This window comes from Python bivittatus, unplaced genomic scaffold, assembly GCF_059951505.1.
Source record: "Python bivittatus isolate LINGU-HERP-01145 unplaced genomic scaffold, Pbiv_v1 ctg000020_np1212, whole genome shotgun sequence".
Classification (NCBI taxonomy): Eukaryota; Metazoa; Chordata; class Lepidosauria; order Squamata; family Pythonidae; genus Python; species Python bivittatus.
Genome location: NW_028277030.1, coordinates 121,855,970 through 121,880,258, shown reverse-complemented (window position 1 = coordinate 121,880,258; position 24,289 = coordinate 121,855,970). Strand labels below are relative to the sequence as shown.

At 40.1% G+C, this 24,289-nt stretch overlaps 1 protein-coding gene across 5 annotated transcripts in view; it reads right to left on the bottom strand.

Annotated features, from left to right (window-relative positions):
• The window catches only part of BUB1 (BUB1 mitotic checkpoint serine/threonine kinase), a 310,629-nt gene that overhangs the window by 42,169 nt on the left and 244,171 nt on the right, over nt 1–24,289 (bottom strand). For 2 of the 5 annotated variants that reach the window (XM_088148531.1, XM_088148524.1), the window contains 4 exons: nt 10,483–14,126; nt 9,373–9,581; nt 3,488–3,649; nt 2,872–3,121 (listed from right to left, as the gene is read on the bottom strand). The gene's annotated coding sequence lies outside the window, so the exon portion shown is untranslated. Of the gene's footprint in view, nt 1–2,871; nt 3,122–3,487; nt 3,650–9,372; nt 9,582–10,482; nt 14,127–16,586; nt 16,772–18,152; nt 18,282–24,289 lie in introns of all 5 variants that reach the window. The other 3 variants (XM_088148539.1, XM_088148518.1, XM_088148512.1) reach the window with 3 other exon arrangements.

Genomic DNA, 24,289 nt, shown 5'->3' with positions numbered 1-24,289 from the left:
AAGGACTGCCTCTTGGGACCCGCCAAGTGTAGTTCCCTAACAGACAGGACCCACAGCATGCCTCTTCTGCCGGATCTGATGGGACAGGCAGATGTAATCGGGGAGAGGCAGTCCCTCAAATAACCCAGCCCCTTTACTTTTTTTACCTGTTTGTTCAAAGGAAGTCTCACTGAGTTTAGTGAGTTTACTGTTAAGAAAGGACTTATAGAATGCAGCCTCACATTCTTTAGTCAGCTATGCCTATACGGATAGTCTTCATTTAGCAACGACTATTGGGACCACAGCAGCTTGGTTGTTAAGTCAAGTGGTCACTAACTGAAACTGACTATCTTTATGATCTTACTTCAACTTTTCTTTGTGAACCTACAAAGATCATAAATCCGAGGACTGGTGATAAAGTTACTTTTTCATCACCATTGTAAGTGCAAACAGTTGCTAAATGAAGATTACCTGCAATAGCAATTTTGTGTGTGTTGGGGGAGTGCCTTCAAGTCAGTCCTGACTCCTGGAGACTACCTGGACAAGTCCCTGCAGTTTTCTTGGCAAAATTTCAGAAGTGGTTTGCCATTGCCTGCTTCCTAGGGCTGTCAGAGAGTGACTGGCCCAAGGTCACCCAGCTGGCTTTATGCCTATGCCAGGACTAGAACTCAGGGCCTGTTTTCTAACCTGGTACCTTAACCAATATACCAAACTGGCTCTCATAATAGCAATAGGTTGTTATTAAAGATACAGTACTATAAACCCTGGGGGAGCATCCCAAGGGCCACAGGTATTTTTAGATCTCCTTGAGGGAAAAATCCACCCTCTGCTAAAAAAGCCCAAGGTGCAGAGATGCAAGCAACTGGACCTTCTCTAATGCCAGAATTCAGTGGTATAAAACAGACCAAAAAAAGCAATCTGGGAGCATTCCATGGGTGTGCTGAGAGAGGTTACGGATCCACTATGTCCAAAACCATTACTGGAACAAGGGGGAAATGATGCCAGTTCTGAATCTGGCATTGTTTTTTTCCCTTCTCATCAGAATCAATTCGAAGAAAAGGTAAAATAAAGGATAGATAGAGTGGGGGGAACCACATGTCCTGACTTTCTGCTTTATCTTGGTCCCTCCCTCACTTTGCCTGTTCTGTGTCTTCAATATAGTTTGGATTCTCTTTTTTTCCTTTAAGATGCCATGGAGCATACTTCTCTGTAATTCAAAAAATTGTAATGCACTTAGAAGGCTACACATAGATAGATTTCAATAAATATTACTATGTTTTATCTAAAGTATTTTTTTATGTTGAAGTAGCATTTTTTTAATGAAGCTATGTGATTTATAGAAGCTGCTAAGTGCCTTTGGTGCTTTTCTCTGCATTATCTGACCAATTAATCTCAGCTAGTCTTTAATGCAGTCAGGTGTGTATGGTTGTAGCCTAGGCTTCTGTTTTATATAAATGCTTTTTTCAGATTTAATAAGAAACATCTGGATGCCAAGTGGGCCATGCCAAGATTGACAATTTGATTGGCTAGAGGATATCTTTCTGGTAGCTGGCAAAACCTCATTATATTCTTTTTGCATACATTATTTTCAGCTTCATCTGACCAAGTCCCTAGCAAGCATGTGTCATTTCCCACATCATAAAATCATGTGCTGGATCATGAGCTTTGTTTGACCTTGGCCTAAGGAGATATATGAATAATGGGTATCTGTTGCAGCTACCTACATCTGAGGAATATAAATATAAGGAAAAATTTCCTGATGGTGAAGTCTGTAGAACAGTGGAACAGTCTACCTTTGGTTTTTAAGAAGAGGCTGGACAGCCACCTCTCAGGGATGGTTTAATTGGTTTTCCTGCACATTGCAGAGGGTTGGACTAACTAACCCTTATGGTCCCTTCCAGATCCACAATTCCATGATTCTATAAGCTGAGCCACTGTGGTTAGTAAGCCATGGTTTATATCTTAATGTATGTGTGAAATTGTCATTTATTTAATAAACCATGGTTAGGTAAAGCAATGGTCAGCCCAATGTGTGAATCTTGTCATTCTCTTTGGTCATACTCTACCTCATAGAGTACCTGGCTACAGAGGAACCATGTTTATCAAACTGTGCTCTTTGGAGAAAACCTGGGCTAAAACAGAGCAAGCCAAAATTATTAACAACAAACTCATTGTTATGAATTGATTCTTACACAGTATAACCAAATAGCACCACAGATTACAAGAGTAATTATCAGCAAATGTGGAGGATCTTCCATGTTTACAAACATGAGAAGGTCTTAGGAAAAGAAGGATTCCTGGAAAATAGCTGGATGCGGCCTGTTGCAAGGGGGAATGGAATGGAGTATGCTGGGAAAGGGCGTGGCTGGCAGGTTCCATGTGTGCACTTCTCCTCTTGAAAGTAAGCAAGTCTAAGCTGATGCCAGAGCCTGCTTGGGAACCATATGAGAGCTAGTAAGAGTGGGGGGTCTGAGCTTAATAAATAAATCCCCGGTGGTTGTAGCTCTTTGTCTGGGAGTGATCATGCAGAAAAGCTCTTAAATAAAGGGTAGATGACCTCTGGACTTGCTTTATGACTTACATTTTCCTGTATGAACTGCAGGAAACAACATGTGATATATGAATGGTAGCCCAAGTGTATTTTTCACCACAAGTACACATATCAGGCAGGCTGAAACAGCTGCTAGCTGGGAAGAGACCTAAAAATGTGGCTTTGCTATGTCCCACAGGGCTTTGAGCTAGTCTGACCCAATCAAGTTGTAAACAAGACCAAACATTTGACAAAGTGTCCAGAGTATTTCAGACACGCTTTTTAAAAATGCAGCAGTAACAACTGGTGAACGATGTATTAGTCACTGACTAGAGTAAAAATCCATTTGGTTTTAAGATTACCTGCACTGGAATTATGAATTGTCAGTTGGGTCTGCTTTGGTTAAGCTACTTTCAGTTTGAGAGTTGGGAAGAGCAAGGCAATCCTTTCCTTTTTCCATAGAAACAAGGTCTTTCAATGAAACAGCCTTAAGCAGCTGTCCCTGTCAAATTTCCGTTCTTCTTTTCTTTGAAAGATGATGAGCTGTTATCTTCATAACAGAAGGTATCCCCAGAACTGCCCTTTAGAGAAGACTTATTTCAGAACTTCCACCTACACAGGAAAGAAAGATTTCCTAGAGTGTAGGTGGTGTCTTTCTCTCGCAAGTTTCCAAATCATCTCTCTCTCTCTCTCTCTCTCTCTCTCTCTCTCTCTCTCTCTCTCTCTCTCTCTCACACACACACACACACACACACACAAATATACACCACTACTCTTATATCATGTATCCCAGCATTTCTCAACCTCAGCAACTTTATGATGTGTGGACTTCAACTCACAGAATAAGCCATCCAGCATGCTGGATGGGGAATTCTGGGAGATGAAATCCACACATCTTAAACTTGCTGAGATTCAGAAACATTGATGTATTCTACTGAAGATATATTTCAGTATATTAAATTTCAAAACAGTTCTCACCTTCAGTCTTTGGTCAAACCAGTTCAGTGCCCTCTAAATGCATTAGACTCTAAGTTTCATCATCTTCTGACAGGCTAGAAAAGGCAGGTACAAGTTATTTGGTCTCCTCATCAGACGAGATGGGATTTCAAAGAGGAAGTGGGTAATGTGGAATTGCGGAACCTAAATACCAGAAATCAGACCATGTATTATTAAATTAAATAAGTGTAATTTAAAATAAACTTCTTTGAACAGGGTAGATCTCTATTTTAGCACAGTTGAAAGAAAATATTAAATAAAAAGCTTCAGCCAAATAGACAGTTTCATAGCTTAAAAAAATGAAATATTGTAGATTTGCATGTCATTCATTATCCTTAGAAAGGAAGAATATACCAAGTAATTTTGGCATGTATTATTATAAATTGGTCAGGTCACGTTGTCCAGTGCTATACAAAAAGCTTATGTAAAGTATCATCTTTTGTTTTGTTGATTCTGTTTTCTCTTATTCCAGTGCATACAATTCTGTTTTATTAAAATTAACTGGCTTATTTTTCAGTTCCTGTAAATTCATTGGCTAGAACCCTAGAGGCATTTCCAAGAATTAGAAGTCTTTTAAACCAAGGGACTTATGTGGACTGAATATTTGTCTTTGATTTCAAGTATATGTCCTCTTTGATCAGGCTAGAACTTGGTGCAAAGAAGCTGGAGCAGTAGGTAAAAAGGTAAAACTTCCTTTCAGTCGAACTCAATTCCTGTGACTCCACAGAAATATCCATGTACTGTAGCTTTCTTGTTAACAATATGGAAGTGATTTGCCAAAACCTTCTTCTGAGGTGTCTTTTTCACTTGTTAATCTAGCATCCAACCCTAGAAATTCTTGGTGGGTCTGTCACGAAGATGCAACCAAAAATATAACTCTTGCTTAGCTGTGGGTTTTTTGGTTTTTGTTTAGATCAGCTGTGTTCAACCAGATGCTGCCACCTTGCTGGGCAAGAGACAAAGTCACATTCCTAATCTGGAAGTTTATGCAGAATAGGAAAATACAACAAATTAAAAGTATAACCCAATAGAAAGTATATGGAAGCAAAAGTTGGATTTTAAAGAAGCAGGACAAGGAGAATATTGATGCTTTTGAACTTTGGTGCTGGAAAAGACTCCTGAGAATATCATGGGCAGCCAAGAAAACAAACTAATGGATCATTGAACAAATCAGCCAAGAGTTCTCACTCAAGGCACAAATGGCCAGGCTCAAATGATCTTACTTCAGATACATTGTGCAAAGACCCAGCTCTCTGGAAAAGGCTCTGACGCTAGGAAAGGTGGAAGGAAAGAGAAGAGGACGACCAGCAGCAAGGTGGATGGACTCAGTTATAGTGGTGATGAGTGCACCACTGGGAGACTTGAAAGAACAGATTAGGGGTAGATCACCTTGGAGAAAATCTATCTGTGTGGTCATTAGGTGTCGAAAATGACTTGATAGCACATAATCAAATCAATGGCTACTTGAGAGAATATAGTTTTATTTGTTGGATAAAACAATTGCTGACTGTCCATTTGCCCTAGAATTAACCTCAAAAAGGACTTTTATTAATATATTGCTCTTGGTGAGCTTTAAAAGATTTATTTGATATAATGAGGTGAAGTTTATGCAGCTCACTAGTACTAACTGGAAATGCAGTACTCCATTATACATATATAGCCCCCAAAGATTATACCACCCAGTCCCCTTCAGTCAAAGTGCCAGTCTCACCTACACCTTTGTTCAGCACCACTGAAGCATTTAGGCAAACCTTCATGAACATGGGAACTTGAGGTACACCAAGGATTCCTAATCCAAAAATATTTCTTCTGGTTGTCTTCAATATTCAGTTGCACTATTCTGCACTATAATTGCCAGTTTCTAGTTGTCATATATTCCTTTACACAAGAATGCAAACATGTTGTTCAAAAAACATTAAAAACGTTTTTAAAAAAGACATGACAGGAAATACCTGGTCCTGTAGAAGAAAACTAAGGCCTAGTTTTGATTGTTTTAGAGTGCAAGCCATTAATGGGCTTCAGTTACAAGAAATCAGGTTCCAGTTTAATATCAGAGGAAAATTCCTAATATTAAGAGCCAGTTACTGAAAAAAGTGGTGGGCTTCTCTTTATGGGATATGTTCAAGTGAGTCCAAACAGGCATCTCCCAGGGAAATTTTGGGTTCCTATGCTGAGCAGGGGTTGGATTCAGTGGCTTATATAACCCCTTCCAGCTCGGTGATTCTATGATGTAACTCTAAAATTTTAAATGATCAAAAAAATACAAATAGCAGTAACATCAAAACTAAAAGCCCTGAGTAAAGAAAGAAGTCCTTTGCTCAGAGCTGAAAGGTCATGAAATTCAGCAGTAGGTGAGCTTCCTTGGAAGAGCAGCCAGCAGAGAGGGCACTGCAATCAATAAGGCCTTTTCTCTGGTCAGCAGCCAACAGATCTCTGATGGCAGCCTTAGCAGGATCGTCAATAAAACTTACTTTGTAGTATTTACGCACAGCCCACTTTTGAATCAAATGATTGAAGTAACGCAAAATAACTTAAAATCTTGCAGACTGGAAGAAAACATGCATGCGCAGACACACACGCACAGATCCACCAGTCTTTAATCTTCTGGCTGTCAAATGATCCAGAATGTGCTTTCTTTAATTCTTTAGTCCCAGAGATACTGGTAGTTTAGTATTCTTTCTAACAGCCATGAAGAGAGGCAAGTGCCCTGCAAATGCCTCTTCTCTGTCCAGTATAAGAGGCCAGGCTAGTCTTCCTCTTCTCATTAAGTTCTTCCTGGCAAAAAAGGCAGTTTCTTGAAGGCCCTTCATCTCAGATTGGTAGCAAAGGCCAATATGTGCCTCCCTTCATCTCTGCAGTCCAAGGGTGGTGGTGATCTCAGCAGCTCATGTGGTGCAAGCAACCTTTTAGGACTGAAGTTCACGTTATGGGTCATTGTAATCCTTTTTTGATCCATCTGTGGAGTTCCCATGGGACTCTGCAGCCATGGAAGATCATTAAGTGAGCATGGAAATGTGCAAAAGCAAATTTACAAGGGCCCATAGACTAAAATCTGAAATGTTAGAGGGGTAAAAAAAGTATAAGGCCTTTCTAATTCATAAATTTTTCTTCCTAACTGTAATGGAACTTCGTATTTCTTTCTATTATTAAACAATCAGACTTTCCAGTGATGAAAACTGCAGGCAGCGTGCCAATCTGCCTTACAATAACACAGCAGTAGCCTGTATGAAATCATTTTTCTATACTGATAACGCATTGTCAATTCACCCAGCGGTAGCATTAAATTATTGCAGACATAAACGCTCGCAGACAGAAGTATGAAACAATCATGCAAATGAACTCAGCCAGCTAGAGAATCAAAGCAACAGGAAAAACCCTTCCACCCACTCCATGCACACCAGCCGTCCTTCCTCAAAACACTATTTGCAGTGCCAAAAGGTCCCCTCACTGGAAACAGTGGTTGTCTTAATTATGATGGATGGGCTAACTCCTAGACTGCAAGTGTCAAAGCAATCCTGTCTTTGCAGCAATGTCCAGATAGTGCATTTTAAAGGAACTAAAAGTGGTAAGGGAGCAATCTCTCTTTACAGTATATACGCTTTTTGTTTCCTACGCAGTTCCTGGTGGGACCTTTGCAACCTCCTAGCACCATTTAAGTTGTATTGTAGAGAAGCCACAGCAACCCTACTCCTACCCCCCAAATACAACCAATGTGATTTATTGAGAAGTCTACCCTCCTGGATATTGCTAGCTGTCCATGCTGATTGGAGCTGCAGAGAACTAGTTCAACAGCATCTGGCCAGACTTAACGTTCTGCTTTCCATGGTTTTAGAGGGGAGATCTAATAACATCCCCTTTCAAGGACATCCTTGACCTTGTCCAGAGAAGGAGATTGAGTCATTCTGTTTCACTGCAATACATATTTTATCAATCTTGTATCTTGAATTAATAAATCCTCGGCTAGTTAACTGTCTGGGTAGATCAGGTGAGAATGCATCCTTTCTATTTGTGGATCTATCAACAGAAATCTCCAAAAGGGTTGCTACATTTTGCTCAGTTGCTATTGGTGCAAGTGGGGGAGTTTAATTTAGTTCCAATTTGTTAGCAAGGAAGATTTACTTTTTTGTTGTTGGGCCATAGAATAGTTATTCATAGCCTACCACATTGTTAGATTAATCCATTTTAATATTACTTTTACTTTTTATCTTGAATGAATTGTACCTTATACAATTGGTCTCTGATCATAAATAAAACAAAAATTTAAAAAATAACAGCATCTGGAAAACTGCCCATTCTCCACTTGTGACTATAAGTGCCAGGGAAGAATGTGCTTCCTCCATTATTCCTGCTTTTAGAACGTTTCTTTTCTAAGCTGTTTTAAACAGCTCTTCAATATCTAAAAGGAGGTGCTGCCCTTTTTGCCTTGCTTCAGAGCTCTGAGAAGACACATTGCTGGGGAATTCTGGGAGTTGTAGTCCCTACTTATCTACAGGGTGCTAAATAAAAGAAGGCTGCTGTAAAATCACCTCTATGAAATGCTTTCTTTGTCCTTTTTTCTTCCATACGGAGTAAGTGTACTTGTGAGATAATCAGCCCCTCCCTTCTGTACAATTGTAAAGCCCCTGATGCTATATTGTGGCTAGTGCAATGAAGAGGAAGTTACTCCCAAAGTTCACAGGAATCATACTCAACACTCCGCGGAGTACTTCTACAGTACTACAGTCTTACACACCAAGTCTCAGTCCAAAGAGGTCCTTAGTTCCTTCAGTTTGAATTTGATTAATTAGGTGCCATCAAGTCATTGTGGATTCTTAGCGACCACATTGATAGATTTTCTCCATGAAGTTCCTTCAGTGTAGGATAGTAATTCATTAGGCATGATCTGAGGAAAACCAACCAATCAATCAATCAATCTCCCCCTTTTGTTTCCCCATCTGTCTCTCTCTCTCATCGCTTATTTTTATTTTATTGTTGAAATACAATTTGAACTGAATTACATTAAATACAAACAATTTCAGATGTGACTGATTTTGTTGACATCCATTCAGGTTCATGGGGGCTTATAAAAAAAAGGCAATTAAAATGCCCATGGTACAACATAGTAATATAAAGCAATAAAACAAGTACAGTAGAAAATATAAAACAATTCAATATTCACAGTAAACAACACAAACGGTAAAACATCCATGTCTTGAAGCTGAAGCTCAAAACAGGTTTTGCTGCCAGCCAGCCCTAACACAACTGTCAGGGTGCCACTAACATTGGAACATCTGCACACTTCCATTATATATGGCTAGACAAGAATTGTGCATTTTTATACTGTATTATTATACCGACTATAACATTTCTGTAAATGATACCATACACAATAAACTGTTCGTTTTCCTACAGAAGTCTTTTTTAAAAAATCCATTTTAACTGAGATCCAAATAAAAAATGTTATATTGATTTTTTTTTAAGGATTTATCCCTTGGGGAAGGTGGTAATTGAAATCATGTGAGATGTGGTTCAAGTGTTGGACTAGAATTCTTAAGACCCAGGTTCATATTCACTTTCAGCCATAGGAGCTCATTGGGTGACTTTGGGTAAGCAATTCTTACTCAGTCCAAGCTATAGAGTTGTTATCTAGGCCAGTGTTTCTCAACCTCAGGAACTTTAAAATGTGTGGACCAACTCTGGCTGGAGAATTCTGGGAGTTGAAGTCCACACATCTTAAAGTCCCTGAGGTTGAGAAACACCAGGCAAGGCCATTTGGTCAGGTTCATTGGAACCAGTTACTAAGTCTTTTCTAAGTTACATCTCATCCATTGTCATCCTGCACTAAATTGAACAAATCATACCATTTTAACAATTGTGATAAACCTTACAGTTGAAGGCTGGTGAGAAGATGTTGATGGGCCTGTGAGAAAGCGCTGGGGAGCAACCTGGCAGAAAGGTCAGTGGCAGCAGGATGAAGATCCTAGGAGAACAGGGTGGTACATCCAAATTGGGTAACATTCCTGCCAAGCTACCCCACAAGGATGCTGTTGTAGGAAAACATTAAATAAGATGGTGATCTGTAAACTGCATGGAGCTCCTGGGAGAAAAGAGAGATGTAAGTCTGATAAATAAATAAATAAATAAATATAAAATAAAATAAAATAAAATAAGAATGAGGAAGTCTGCATTTGCTATCAAAAGAGTTATTTCCTAATATTATCATTTGTAGGTTTGGGGGAGGGGGGCAGTGCTGATCAGGAACATTGCAGAGGTAATGGATTAAATCTATAATCCCACTCTGAGTCAAAAAATCCAATTTAAAACCTCAATCCCACAAGTCATATAGGGCAAACCAAATGAGTAACACCACATCAAGCTTCACTTGGTATTTTTTGAAAGCAATGCAGGTGTTGCTGTGTTTTTAAAACGTTTGCTTTTTTAAAAGATGGCATTTCTCATATACTGCTTTGTCTAGTGCTGCTGCAGTATTTTAAAGGTCAAACGGCACAAACAGGATCAGCCTAGGCTTGCCTTTGGCACATGTGGCTTAAACTGATTCCTATCTGCAGAGATAAGCTTGAGAGAACTTCGGGTGATAGCACCATCAGTGGGAGAAGGAGAAGGCACTTTCTTTTCTCCCTGCTGCTATGGCTCAGAATGAAATCTCTGTAGAAAAGTTCTCAAGGCTGACTTCTCCCTTGAGTCTTTGACAGCTGAGCATTTATGTCCAGTGATGGCAGTTGAGAAACTAACTATCCTTAGAATTTAAAAGCCTGGGGTTACACTCAGGTGAAAAACTCCTGTTCTGTGAAAGATAACATCTCACACAGCAGAGCTCAAACCAAGGGAAAAAGACCAACAGATTCTGTGGTTTCAAAAGATGTAGAGATACTTCAGCAGTTGTTGCAGAATACCTACTGCTGTACATGACTTAAGCAATTAAAATTCTCCTAGTTTATGCAATAGCAAAAAAATCAGATGGCAGAACTCTTCCTCACCTGTTCCTCTTTGGAGTGCAATTTAATGCTTCTGTTGCTAATGATCCTCATACGTGCAGGCAACTTGGTGCTTTCCAGGTCTTTTGAAACTCAGCTTTCTTCAGCCCAACAGACGGCCTGGGAGGGTTGGGAATTCATGTCCAATATATCTCTAGGATGTCAAGCTGAGGAAAGGTAGGCTTTTCTCCTCTCCATCAGTCTCTTTTTCTCTGTCTCTCTCTCACACACACACACACCCCTCTTTCACATACAGTCACCTTAATGTCACTTTTTTTCTGCTTAGCCTTCTCTTTGTAGCTCAGAAATGTGCAAAATCTGAGGGAACCACTAGCCTTTGTATAGCACATCAGAGGACATCTTCCAAAAGGAAACAGGATACAGAAAAAATATTTAAAAGTGAGAGGAGATAAAATTAAATACAGTTAATGATTACTGTTATTGTTTTAAATCAATTTAATTTTACTGTTAGTACCTGCTTACGTGGATTCTATCCCCAGACATCTCAACTGATCTTCAGTTTAAAATAGAGAGTATAGAAAAATGTATTGTGTCTTTTGGAAACCCAAGATGAATAAGAATGAAGGATATTCAGTGACTATTTAGAAAAAGTTCTGTTTCAAATATGTGGTTTCGGCAGAAGTCTGTTCTCATCTGTACATGGCAATGGAGTGACTGCACATCTGAAAGCATGATTGCCTTGATTATTTATGATGAAAATTGAGACAATTAGTGAAGGATATAAGAACAGTGAAAGATCCTAGATATGGAAAAGACATTCTGGCAAGGTAAAAATTTGGATATTGGGGAAAAAATTGGCATGGGAGAAAAACAAAGCAATGTAAGAAACTACAGTGAAAGCAGAACAATTTGCAAGAGAAAGTACAAGCCCTGTATATGAAAGAGTATTATCAGCTAGATGAATTTCCCAAGATAATGAATGGAAAATGAATGTAAGAAAGGAAAAGAAGCTACTTGGAGCTGAGTGAAAAGAATTATGTTACAGGGTGCTCCAGTAACATAATTTATTATGAGTTTATTCTAGTAGAAACTATGAAAAAGGATGCTTGATGGCATGATGAAGTGAAAGAAGCTATGGATGAGGAAAAATCATAGAATGATTGCTACATAAAATACAAAAAAATAGAGTAAGTAGCTTATTTTGGTAAAATGTTTACTACAGATGGAAAAATGTTAAGATGTGCAAATGCTTGTAGAAATATAGTAGGTAGTATGTGCTCTGTTTTAAGGGGTGAATTAAAAAATGGCTGCTGATGCAGGTGTGCTTCTGTTCACTTTGTTATATGGAAGTAACAGGTAGGATTTCAGGAGAAACCAAAAAAAAGTTAAATGCAGTGGGAATGGGCTACTTAAAAAGTCTGGGAGGTAAAATGGGAAGAGGTTCTACATATGGGTTGAATAAGTGGAATAAGTGACCATTATGAAGGAAACCGTTGAGATAGTTTAGACAAAGAGTATAAATATCAAATTACAAAATAAGTATATACAGGGAAACATGAATGGGTCAAGAGGATTGAAAAAGTTGTGGCTGGATGGAGTTCATGGAATCCTTCAAAAGAGTGATGTGAAAAGTTTTAAGAACATGAAGTGATAAATAGCCAGAAGGGAAGCTAAAATGGTTGAAAAAATTAGAAAGGTCTGGAGGGAGTAAGTGGCAAGACAATACAGAAAGAGGCAAGTATGTGAGAGCTTGTTGCTGACAAACAAAAGGCAGTGTGGCGAGATTGGGGCGGTACCCAACCTCCCAGTGGGCGTCCCTGTGCTGCAACTGCACTTTTTTTGGGGGGGGTCAAAGATTGGTAAGGAGAGAAAATTTGGTCTATGTACAGCCACTAGTGCAGTGCATATAGTCCAGTGAATAACTTGCAAAGTAATACTTAGCTGTTTTCATCAGTCCCAGAAGAATGGAAGAGTAGAGCAGGACTCCACACACCCATCCACTGTGAGTGGATCCTGTAGTAATCACTATCTAACCTATGGCAGATGTTCAATCAACAGATGAATTAGGTGGAGAAATTTATATTCAGAATTTCCCCTTCCAGGTAGATGGATATTTCTTACAATTGTGGCTTCCTGAGCTAAACTGAGGTGCCCCCATTTAGGCAGTTTATCAGCCATTACAAATACTTACTGAGTAATCCTTTAAAAACTTCTGGAAGAGCCTCAGTGTTCCTGGGATGTAACCTAAGAATCAAGGCCATAATGGAAGCTGCGTAAAGGGAATATAGTGTAAGTTCTTTGTGAAGAATTGAAGCTCGGAAATCAATAATAAAAACAAACAGCAGAGTCAAAAGTGAACCCCCCAAAAATTCAAAAGCTCTTTCTATGCCAGTTGCCATGAAAGTAGTATTCTGTTAGTAGTATTCAAATAACAGCTAGATAGGAACACGGTTTCCTCTTAGATCACTTTCTCTTCTAGTCATGATCACCTGACATCCCCATGGCAACTATGGAGAAATATGGAAAGTAATATTAGAGAAGGCATTAAGTGTTAGGTTTTTTTTTAATGCTATGTGGCAGCTGAAAAGAGAAAGTAGAAATCACATGATCAACTTAATCTCTAAAGACTGGTGACATTCTTTGAGAATTATTGCTTTTGATATTAAAAATAAAATAAAAACAAATCTTGGGACAGGCATGCAACAAGGCTTCAAAGGCAAATATCTTCATGGCCAAGTGGAAAAATCACCTAGTAGACATTTTTTACACTTTATAAGGTGACCATGGGTGCAATACAAACCCTGCTTTTACATTCAATTCATGCATGCACGGAGTTTCACCAGCTTGCTGAAGATAGTGGAGACTATCTGAAAACATGGAACCGTGTCAATCTCCGGATGATTGTGATGGCTCTATAAGGCTGCAGTTAGGATTTCATGCCCTCTTTCTATTGTAAAGGAATAGTCCTTTTCCTCCAGCATCCTGTTCCTCACCATAAGCCCTACGTGAGAGGCCTTCCCACTGTGGCTCTCCAGCAACTCACACTGTGGCCTATCTGTACCTGAAGGTTGCATATACCCAGCATGGCAATTAGTCACAACAGATTGTATGGCATGATGAGAATTTCTGAGTTACGCTATTCTTAATGTTTAACATACATTTATTTATGGATTATAAGGCTGTATGTTGGTGAATATGAAGAAAGGGTGGGAAACAAGATATTATTATACAAGGGTGGTCAGGCTGGTGTAAAACTGAACTGAAAAATGAAACCTGATGATCACATCACCTCTTTGGAGTTTTATGGATAGCTTGTAATTCAGAAGCTATGACCAATTCAGAATAATAGAAGAGACATTTTTTTCTGTGTTTTCTCATAAGAAGGAAGTTCTTGTTCCTCAGGCAAGAAGCAAGCCAATGCAGTTAGTTCGTACACTCATCAACTTGGAAACAGCTAGGAGGTCATAGAGTCCAACCCCCTGCTGAATTCAGGATCTATAAAGCTGTTCAGTAATTATCCAGACTTCAACATATGTCTCCAAAGGGGTGTCTTCAAACTGGCAGTCTGGCCATTCAGTCTGTCTTCTTTTCCTTAGTGAGAAACAGGCAAATGTTCCTCATATTCCAAAAGAAAAATAAGAGAATAAATGCAACTTCTGTCTAGTCAGCCTGTTTGATAGTGATACCTGGAAAAGTTACAGAATAGATCATTAAAGTGTTCATTGGTGAGTTAGGCATGAGTTTCTTAAGAAAAAAATCACACTAAACTAAACACATCTCTTTTCAAAATGAAGTTACAGAGTCCTCAGGTTACGACCATACATTCAGCGACCGTTTGAAGTTACAGCAGTGCTAAATAAATGGTACTTATGCCCAGTCCCTGAAGTTACAGCTGTTGCAGTGCCCCCACGATCACGTGATCAACATTCTGGCGCTTGGCAGCCCGGCTGCACTTACGACCGTAGGGGCACTTCAACTCCCCCCACCTGCTTATCCCCCCCCCATCTCTACCCTTTTGGCCTCTGTGCTCTGCAGCCCCTGCTGGACTGTGCTCTGCCACCCTCCAGCTGACCTTGCCATCTTCTTGCTCCCACTGCTGACCAAGCATGCCCAACCAGGCCCTTCACAAGGCAGCTGCTGGTTGCACAAGGCCTTCTTCCCAAGATCACATGCAGTAGTTTCCTTGCGTCTGGGCTGGGCTGGGGCAGCCGGGGCTTCCTTGGGGTGGCTGTGGCTTTACGCCACACTGCTGAGGTGGGGTGGCTGAGGTTCTGTGCTGTGCTGCAGCTCAGGGGCCAAGAAGCCCCTGGGCTGTAGTGCACCAAGAAGCCCAAGGCCTAATGCAGCAAGCAGCCCCAGAGCCATCTGGTTCTGAAGCTGCTTGCTGCCCTGCAAGGCAGGGTGTGGGGTGGCCAAAAGAGCAGAGATGGGGGATATAGACAGTTGAGGGGAGTTGAAGGGGAGGCAGTCCCTTACCTTGAAAGAACCGAGGCTTGGGGCTAGGCGGGACCATGCTGGGAATAGTTTGGATTGGGGTGGGTGCTTGGCTAACAACCGGTGGAATTCAGTTAACAACAGCAACGGGGAGTGCTGGGATTACCATTGCTAAGTGATGCGGTCATATGACATCGTTCTTTACGACTGCATTGCTTAGCAATGGAAATTCCGGTCTCAATTGCCGGCATAACTCGAGAACTACTTGTAGTGGCCTGGAACCTCATGGAAATTCTGTAGATACAGCATACTATATACTGATATCCACAAAACTACTGATCCTGTTGGCAAGCTGAATTTGTGTTATACTAGTTTTACAAGGAATTGTTTGACCAATATACAGGTAGTCCTTGGTTAATGACAGTAATTGGGATCAGGAACTCTGTCACTAAGCAACGTGGTTGTAAAGTGCGACATCGCATGACCGCGCTGACTTACAGCGGCAGTTCTGGCAGTTCCAGTTGTGGTCATTAAGAGAATCCCATGCAGTTGTTAAGCACAACTTCATGTGATCACCATTTGCAACCTTCTGCCAGCTTTCCCATTGACTTTGCTTGTTGGAAGTCAGCAGTGAAGGTCGCAAATGGCAATCACGTAACCACAGGACGCTGCAACTATCATAATTGCAAGCTGGTTGCAAAGCACCCGAATCGCAATCACACGACCATGGGGACGCTGCAACAATCACAACTTCAAAGACCAGCCGTAAGTCTCCTCATTCAGCACCATCATAACTTTGAACAGTCGCTGAACGAATGGTCACTAACCGAGGACTACCTGCGCTACATGCAGAGGCTGAATTCACACAGCACACTAAGCATCAAGCGGCCTGTTTATTTTTGTATAAACCTAGTTGTTATGGCTTTTAAACTATGGCTTATGGTTTAGGGTTATGTGAATCCAGCCACTGCAGCTTTTTCAGCAGGCCATACTTAAAACAAAACCATAAGTTAATTGAAAAGTCTAGCAGAGCATAGTTCATTTTAACCGTTCACCTGAGATTGTTGATTAAGTCACCATGGTTGAATTTACATAGGACACTAAGCTATAAATTATGGTTAACAGACCACAGTGGTTAGGTTCATTCTCATAGCACATTAGACCAAAACAAATTAAAAGAACACACATAATAAAACAATAACCAAAAGCATGGGTGGGTAGTCATTTTAAATTCAGCATCATTTTCCTTTTGGCTAAGTATGAAAGCTAATGCTTCTTAAGTGTAAATAGAAAGTGAGGGTGACCTCAGTCCAGATCAAGAGGCAAGAGGCAAAGTGTTAAAATCCACTCCTACTAGAGTCTTGAGCTGGATCAGGCCCTCTCTACCTGCTGTTTATATTTAGGTTGTGGTTGTATGGCACACCTTCTCACAGCTGAACTCTGGATGTATGAAATTATCCCAATTTTCTGGGTTTGCATGGTGTACTATAACATTAACTAAACCACATAGGCTGGTTTGCACAATACACTAGGATAAAGTGCAGCCTTAAAAAATTCACGCTGATTGCCTGCACAGCACCATGCTTACTTAGCCTTGGGTGCAACCATTCATTTTTAAAAGAAAATTAAAAGGTATTCAGGGGAATGTTTCTACAGTGGAAGCCAGACCTGCCCCCCTCTAGGGAAATTTCCCCTGTGCTTATGATCCTCACCTCCAGTTGTCCTTTAAGGTTAGGAGAGCTGCCAAGGTCAGGGTGGAGGGTGAGGGTAGAGGTACCAGGGCTGCTGGAACCAAACCAGGACTGTGGGAGCTCTAAGAAAGCAGAACAATAGACTGACAACTGCCAGTGAAGTCATCAGCCCTCAAGGATCTGATGTCATTGGTAGGACTCTATATCTGATGCCAAGGAAGGAAGAAGAGAGGGAGAAAGGGAAGAAAAAGAAGTTGACAGAGAGGGGGATTGAGAGAGAATGGCTGACTAGTCTACTCTTGGTCCTAACCCTTGAGCACTGTTTCTGCATGCAATATAGTGCATGACCCCCAAAAGAATGTGGCCCTTAGAAAAGTTTCACCCCAACTCTTTCCAAACCATAGAAACGGGAGCCTCATGGGAACCACCATGAAGTAAGCCCCTTCTTTTTCCACTGCATGATGCCAAGTGCTTTCCAGTGACATCTTGTAAGATCCAGAAGATCTAGGAGTCTCCCAGAATCATTTGCTGGAATCAGGTGTTCCACAGGGAGATGTCAAAAAAGTCAAGATGATGGCTGCAACTGCACAACTGAAGCCCAGCAACACATGTAAAAGGGGGCAGGGCTTCAATTGCAGAGCACAGCCACTTCTTGACTTTTTTGCCCCACCTCCATAGATGACCCCAGTCCAGCCATTATAGGATGACAGATCATTGGGATCTGTTTTTTTTTTAAAGCAGAGATCACAATTGACATCATCCATTTTAGATTTTGCAATTCAGCATTTCTTAAAAGCTCTGTTGTGCAGCTTTCCAAAGCCAAATTGTTTTAATTGAAGCATGTTAAGTGCATCACCCATGGGTTATGGTTTTTACTTTGCAAAAAAGTAGGAAGTATTTTCTCCTTTTGAAAGTTTTTTCAAAATTTAACCCAAGCGACCCAACTTGTGACACAAAATTTCTGCATGACTCAGGAGGGAAATGGGGAATATAAGGGAAACTGTGTTTTTAACTAATATTTTACCCTGTTCTCTGTTTTTATTTCAAGACTAGAACTGTTTTAGGTTTAGGTGCCGCTAACAATATAGATATGTATAAAATCAGTGGGCTAAATACAGTGACAGTATGGGGTAGGGCTACCATATCTGGCCTGAAAAAGACTAGATGAGCACTAAGAGAGCAGCAGGAGTTAGAGTTTTCTTGTCTCCTGACTGCCATCTCTGGAGGTTGTCTGGATTTTGCAACCCAGGCACAGGAACTGTCATGAAAGAGTGGTATAAAAGGGAGGGAGGGAGCAGCCACTACTACTAGTGCTATCACTTCCTCTCTCGAATTAGCCATTGCTTCAACAACAGTAGTATGTGCTGGAAGTGGATCTCTCAGTTATTGCTCTCTTTGTCTTCTTGCTTTCCTCCTCATTCCTACTTTTGAAGGAATGAGAGGAGAATAGGCATGCCACATTCAGTTTGCAAACATCCAGACAAGCACTATATGGCAGCAAATAGATGCACAAAACTAATTTGGTGATGGCAAAATGCAGGCTGCCACCTAATGGCCATCTGGATTTTTGCAGCCCAGATTACCTACCCTCCTCTTCCCTTTCTCTTGTCTATCCTCAGTTGCCATTATCTGGAGGGGGAGGAGTTGCATAACACCTGAGTTCTTTCATCAGGGTGTCAGTTGCCTACTGGTGGCCCCTGCAGAGAACATCTATTTCTGAAAAAAAGAAATAAAATAAACATCCATAAAGGAAACCACTTTAATATATCATGATTTACTGAATATCAAGCTTCCATATTTCCAAGGACTCTTAATCATGCAAGATCAAGCAGGAAAAAATGCAGTAGAGGAAAAATGAGGCTGAAGTTCAAGGCATTCAAATAATTGTACTACATACCATTTTTTTTCCTGGTTTATTTGCTTTGCCTGATTAAAAGATCTTGAAAATTATGAAGTTTGTTATTGTTTTATAAATTGTCAGTTGGCTTAATCAGATGATTGCCTCTAAACCTATAGAATGTTCTTGTAGCAGCAGAATTGGATCCATAGGGTAAAAGGCTGGAGGATTCCAAAGTCCTCATCCAAAGTTCCACTGACTTTAACACCCTGGCCCAGTGTTTCTCAACCTTGGCAGCTTGAAGAGTTGGGGAATTCTGGGAGTTGAAGTCCACACATCTTCAAGTTGCCAAGGTTGAGAAACACTGCCCTGGCCCCACCTCCTACTCTGGTATAGCTGTTCAGGAGTTACTGCTGCTACCATCTATTTTTCAGGTTGTGCCTCACTTGGCTTCCTCCCTCTAACCTCTGGGTGTGTGAGTGAGAGAGAGTTCCCCTAACTTGTATTGCTTTTCTAGCAAATACAAGGTAAAAATGGGAAAACAAAATAATTTCTATAATTTAATCTCTTGTACTTGTAGTATAAAATCATGTAACAAATTGTTTCAGCCATTCCTCCACGCTTTGGAAATAAATCAATCTCACAAGAGATAAATAAAACCAAACTTTAAAAAATAGTTCAAAAGATATGATATATAAAGTTCTATTTCCAAAAACACTTGCAGTGCTCTCAGCAATTCACAAGATGGTGTTGGCCTGCGGTAATTAGTGATCTTGGGAGAAAGATGACTTCCAAGTTATGTATCAGTTCCCAATAAATTAATAAAAAGAAAGTAAGTCTTGAACTCATTCTGAAATTATGCAGAATACCAAACTTCAGCAGAGAAATAAGACTAAGGATTCTAACACAGACAGACAAAAGAAACTAAAACTCTTTGCAATATCTAACTAGAACAGTTAACTATTCCATAGAGTTACCTGAATCTTGAAGCAAAGACCTCTGATTCTTTATCCTTAGACCTCCCCCAGCTTTGTGAGGTAATTCCAACTATTTACTAGCACTCTGAGGAAATGGTACACTCCACTTGTTCTCCCAGCTCAGGCCCAGAAACTTCTAGCTTGGTGTCCCTAGAGTTCTGCCTTTGTCTTGTAAAGGAACAACCCTTTTTCTCTGCTGAGGAGGGAAGGGGTTGAAGGAATTGCCTGAGCACAAGTGCTAAAGCCTGTTGCTGAGAAGATATGTATTCAAACTAGACATTGCCTGGCATTTAGACAGGCAGGGAAACTGCAATATTGTGAATGCTGGCTGGCTATTCACAATAGTTGTGTTCTATTATGGGATTTAAATGTTTCCTTGTTTAACATACTAAAAGGTTTGCCTTAGGTTTTTGTCACTTTTTCCTCTTTCACTTAAATTCTTCTATAACACAATCATAGTCACTTTATTTGTATGCCACTTTTCCAAGTGTATTATGATATATCCTATGTTTTGTTTTGTTTTTTTATCTGCGCTCAGTCATTACCGACTCTGCAGTGACTGCTTGGACGAGTTCTTGCAGTTTTCAAGGCAAGGTGTTTCGGAAGTGGTTTGCCAGAGCCTCCTTCTTAGAGCAGAGCCCAGCTGGCAACCGCAGGAGGCGGGGTTTCCGTTGCTTTGCGCCCTTTTCGGGCGAGTGCGGTTTCGCGCTTACCGGCAACTACTCCCGACTCCTTTTGCAAGGCGCCGCCAGCATTTTTCCTCCCACCGGAGTGAGAGTACCCATTTATCCACTCACGTGAATTTTTGAACTGTTGGGTTGACAGGAACTGGGGAGGAAACAGGAGCTCACCCTGTTAACGTGAAGGCTGGACTCGAACTGCTGAAAATAAGACTTATATTCAATGGGCCAGAATCTCCAGAAAGATGGCTTGCAATGGCAGTTTAAGAGTGTATCTCAAGAAGCAGGTTTGGAGGTATATTGTTAATTATTAGTACTCAACTAAGTCCTTTTCTGACTTTGGTCTTTATAATAGAAAGAAGAGGGTAGTAATCCTTCCCCTGCTCTTGAACATAGAAATATAAATTATTGTATATGAAAATAATTCCCAGACTTAGTTTGAGTTTGAAAAGACTGTTTTCTTAATCAGATCAGTTGCTGGGCCTGTGACATCTTCTTTTATGAACAGAATATAACATGTCTTAGACTGTCAACACTTCGCTTTTTAGAAGACAGAGAGTCTCTTGGAAGAATCTATAACTTCTAAAGTTTCATTTGACATGATCATGTGGGCAAACCTACATCCAAAGGGAACACTTCTAATTGGCCATTAGTTTTGGGCTTTGCTTTGAAATGTGTTCATATATGTCAAGGCACATCCATTTATAGTTCCACAGCAGATTCAATGACCAGCCTTGTGTCAGTTTCATCAGAGGGGATTTAGAAAAATACAGCACAGAGTTCTTTGACACTGAGTCTACAAGAACCGTGAAGAAAACAGCTGTGGTTTAGTTCAATTCCCAGAACACTCAACTCATCCACTTTCTTCTCTGTAATTGACATGGTGAAGCCTATAACCAACTTACCTGTGACACTTTATTTTCCCCTTCTCCAAAATATCTTGGAGGGTCATGCTAATGTGACAACTAGCCAGAAAAGGACTGATAAGGTGCCACTGGAGAGCCACATGGTAATGGATGTTACATCTACCATCTCAGGTGATAACTGGATTTTTGTCTAGATGGATCTTAATAGGAAGCCATACAACCTGTGGAAAAGCTTACTTGCATAGAATGCTAAAACCCTAGTAAATTCATATTTAAAATTACTACTAATGCTTAGTATTGATCTAGAATAGAGGGTGGGAGAGCTTATAGGTACAGGTGTCATTGTGTGATGTCACACAATAGGGCTAGCAGTACTTCATAATTAAAATAAAAATTAAAATGTCCATAATCTCATCAAATCATCAAATCTCATGAGAATACAATAATATCACCCATGAGATTTCACCATTCTCATGAGAGTTCACATCACAATCTTGTAAGATTTTTGTCATTAAAAAAAAAAGTATTTTGCTCTGAGGATCTACAAATGACACTTGATCTAGACCTTTATATCCATTTACTATAATAGCGTTTCTCAACTTTTTTTTTTTTTTTGGTAAGCCCTGCCAATCACTCTATCAAAGATACTGTCCTACCCAGATAGAAAGAAAAATGACATTTTCCCATAAAGGACATTTATACATTTACACGCATCCTGTTACTATATTTATGGTAAATTTTAAGTACACAAAACGTAGAGGAATACTGCTGCCAATCATTTTATTGCTATAATTGTAAAGTACAAAGATAAGAACTAACTTCGTCACTACAAAAGAGCTGGCAAAGATAGAAACCTCACGTAAAAGAACATTGTCTCTCTATACATTGAGTAATAGAATCCAGTGAAAAGTGTGTCTCAGCCAACAGGGTAAACATATCTATACGTCTTTCACCTAATAACCACCCAAGTATACATTGCACCCAGTGACCAGCAGCATTTCTATATATGTATTTGCTGACCACTCTCAAGCTTTGCCCTCTCTCTTGTGTTTGCCTTTATCCAATATGCATCAAAAGGAGGTAGTATGGTTGAATCACCTTTCTCAGAAACTATAGTAGAGAAGCATCCCCTACTTTCTCTTTCCTGATACAGTTGGGCCACCCACCATGGCCATGAAGAAGAAAACAAATTGCCTTTGTGCACTGAGCTGAAGACTAATTGCTCTTCTCTTTTCTGCTCTCTTCTGTCTTTCTTTCCCAAGTAGAGACTGGGGAAGATAAGCCACATTCCTAGGGTTCATCTCTATACCAGCTGTACAGGAGTTGGTTGCAGGAGTAGTAGCAGTCTTTTCAGTTTTTAGCATTAATCTTCCATCTTTTCCAAAATGTAGTTTTGAGATAAGTCCTCACATGTCATAATCTATTATATCTTTCACTGACCTATTAGACGCCAGTGGACAGTAGTAACTGATTCAAAGGAGATCAGTTGAAGATGAAAGGAATACACTGAAATTCTGTACAGTAGAGATGTCAGCAACCAAGATACCTTAGAAGATATTCCCTATTTACAAGAACCTCTAGTACTAGAAGATGAAATTAGATAAGCACTCATTACTGAGTCAGAAGACTGTAGGAACTGATGGAACACTCACAGAAATATGGCAGTAGAAGAAGAATCAGTAAAGGTTCTAACCAAGCTATGCCAGCAAATCTGGAAAATGATCAGTGCCCAACCAATTGGAAGAAGTCAGTCTACATTCTAATACCAAAAAAAGGAGACTTAATAGAGTGTGCAAACTATTGTACAATATCCTTAATTCTGCATGCTAGCAAAATAACGCTTAGGATCATCCAACACAGATTAGAACCCTACATGGAAAAAGAGATGCCAGATGTTCAAGAGATGCCAGATGTTTTAGAAAAGGCTGAGGAACATGAGACATTATTGCTGATACACACCGGATAACTGAGAAAGCCAAAGAATACCAAAAAGAAGTCAGCATGTGCTCCATTGATTACAGAAAGGCCTTCATTTGTGTTGATCATATCAAGCTATAGAATATGCTTAGAAAAATGGGAGTCCTAGAACATCTCATTATCCTCATGAGAAACTTTTATACCAGTCAGGAAGCCACAGTACAGACAAGACATGGTGAAAAAGACTGGTTCCTGGTTGACAAAGGAGTATGACAAGGATGTATACTTTCTTGTAATGGGCTGTGAGAATAACCTTGAGGAATAAGAAGAGCTACAACCAAAACAACAGTCAAATAAAAGAAATTTGAATCCAAAGCAAGAATGTAATTTGAGAAAGCATCTCAGACTTGACCCTCCCTAGTTCTCTGGAATGTAAAGGCAGGGAGGCGAGAGGCTCATTCAGACTTGCAAGATTCTGTTAATGTAACCTTATAATAAAAGTAGTATTAGCATTCATAACTTTGGTTTCCTGGTCTGGACTACCTCAAAGGGCTGACATCTCCCCTTATTTATTTAACCTATATGCTGAATATATATTAAGAGAAGCTGGATTGGAAGAAGAGGAGCATGGTTTTAAAATTGGGGCAAAAAACCATAAATAACCTGCACTATGCCGATGGCACTACCCTGATAGCTGAAGATGCAAATGAGCTGCAAGCCCTGGTAATAAAAGTCAAGGAGCACAGTGAAAAAATGGAACTAAAATTAAACATAAAGAAGACCAAACTAATGACAACAGGTAGAACAACCAGACTTAGAAGTGACAATGAAGATGTTGAAGTTGTGGATAGCTTCTGTCTTTTAGAATCAACCATCAACAGTAAAGGAACAAGCAGTCAAGAAATACACCACAGACAAGCACTTGGTAGAGCAGCCATGAAGGCCTTGGAAAAAAATATTCAAATGGTGTGATGCATCTATACCTACAAAGATCAGAACTGTACAAGCAATGGTTTTCTCTGTGATACTCTATGGAAGCAAAAGTTGGACTTTGAAGAAACAGGATAGGAAGCGTATTGATGCTTTTGAACTTTGGTGTTGGAGAAAACTCCTGAGAATACCCGGGACAGCCAAGAAAACAAACATCGAACAAATCAACCCAGAGGTCTCCCTCAAAGCACAAATGACCAGGCTCAAATTATTCTACTTTGGACACATTATGTGAAGACCTAGGTCTCTGGAGAAGGTTCTAATGCTTCTTGTTCCTCCCAGCCTTGGCTTCTAACCTGTTCAGATTAGATTCCAAAGTTGTTCGGTCACCCCAGATGTTGGTCAGACCTCCCAATCTAATGTCATCTACAAATTTGATATGCAACCCATCAATCCTGTTATTCAGCTCATTAATAAAACTGTTTCATAATACTGGCCCCAAGACAGATTCCTATGG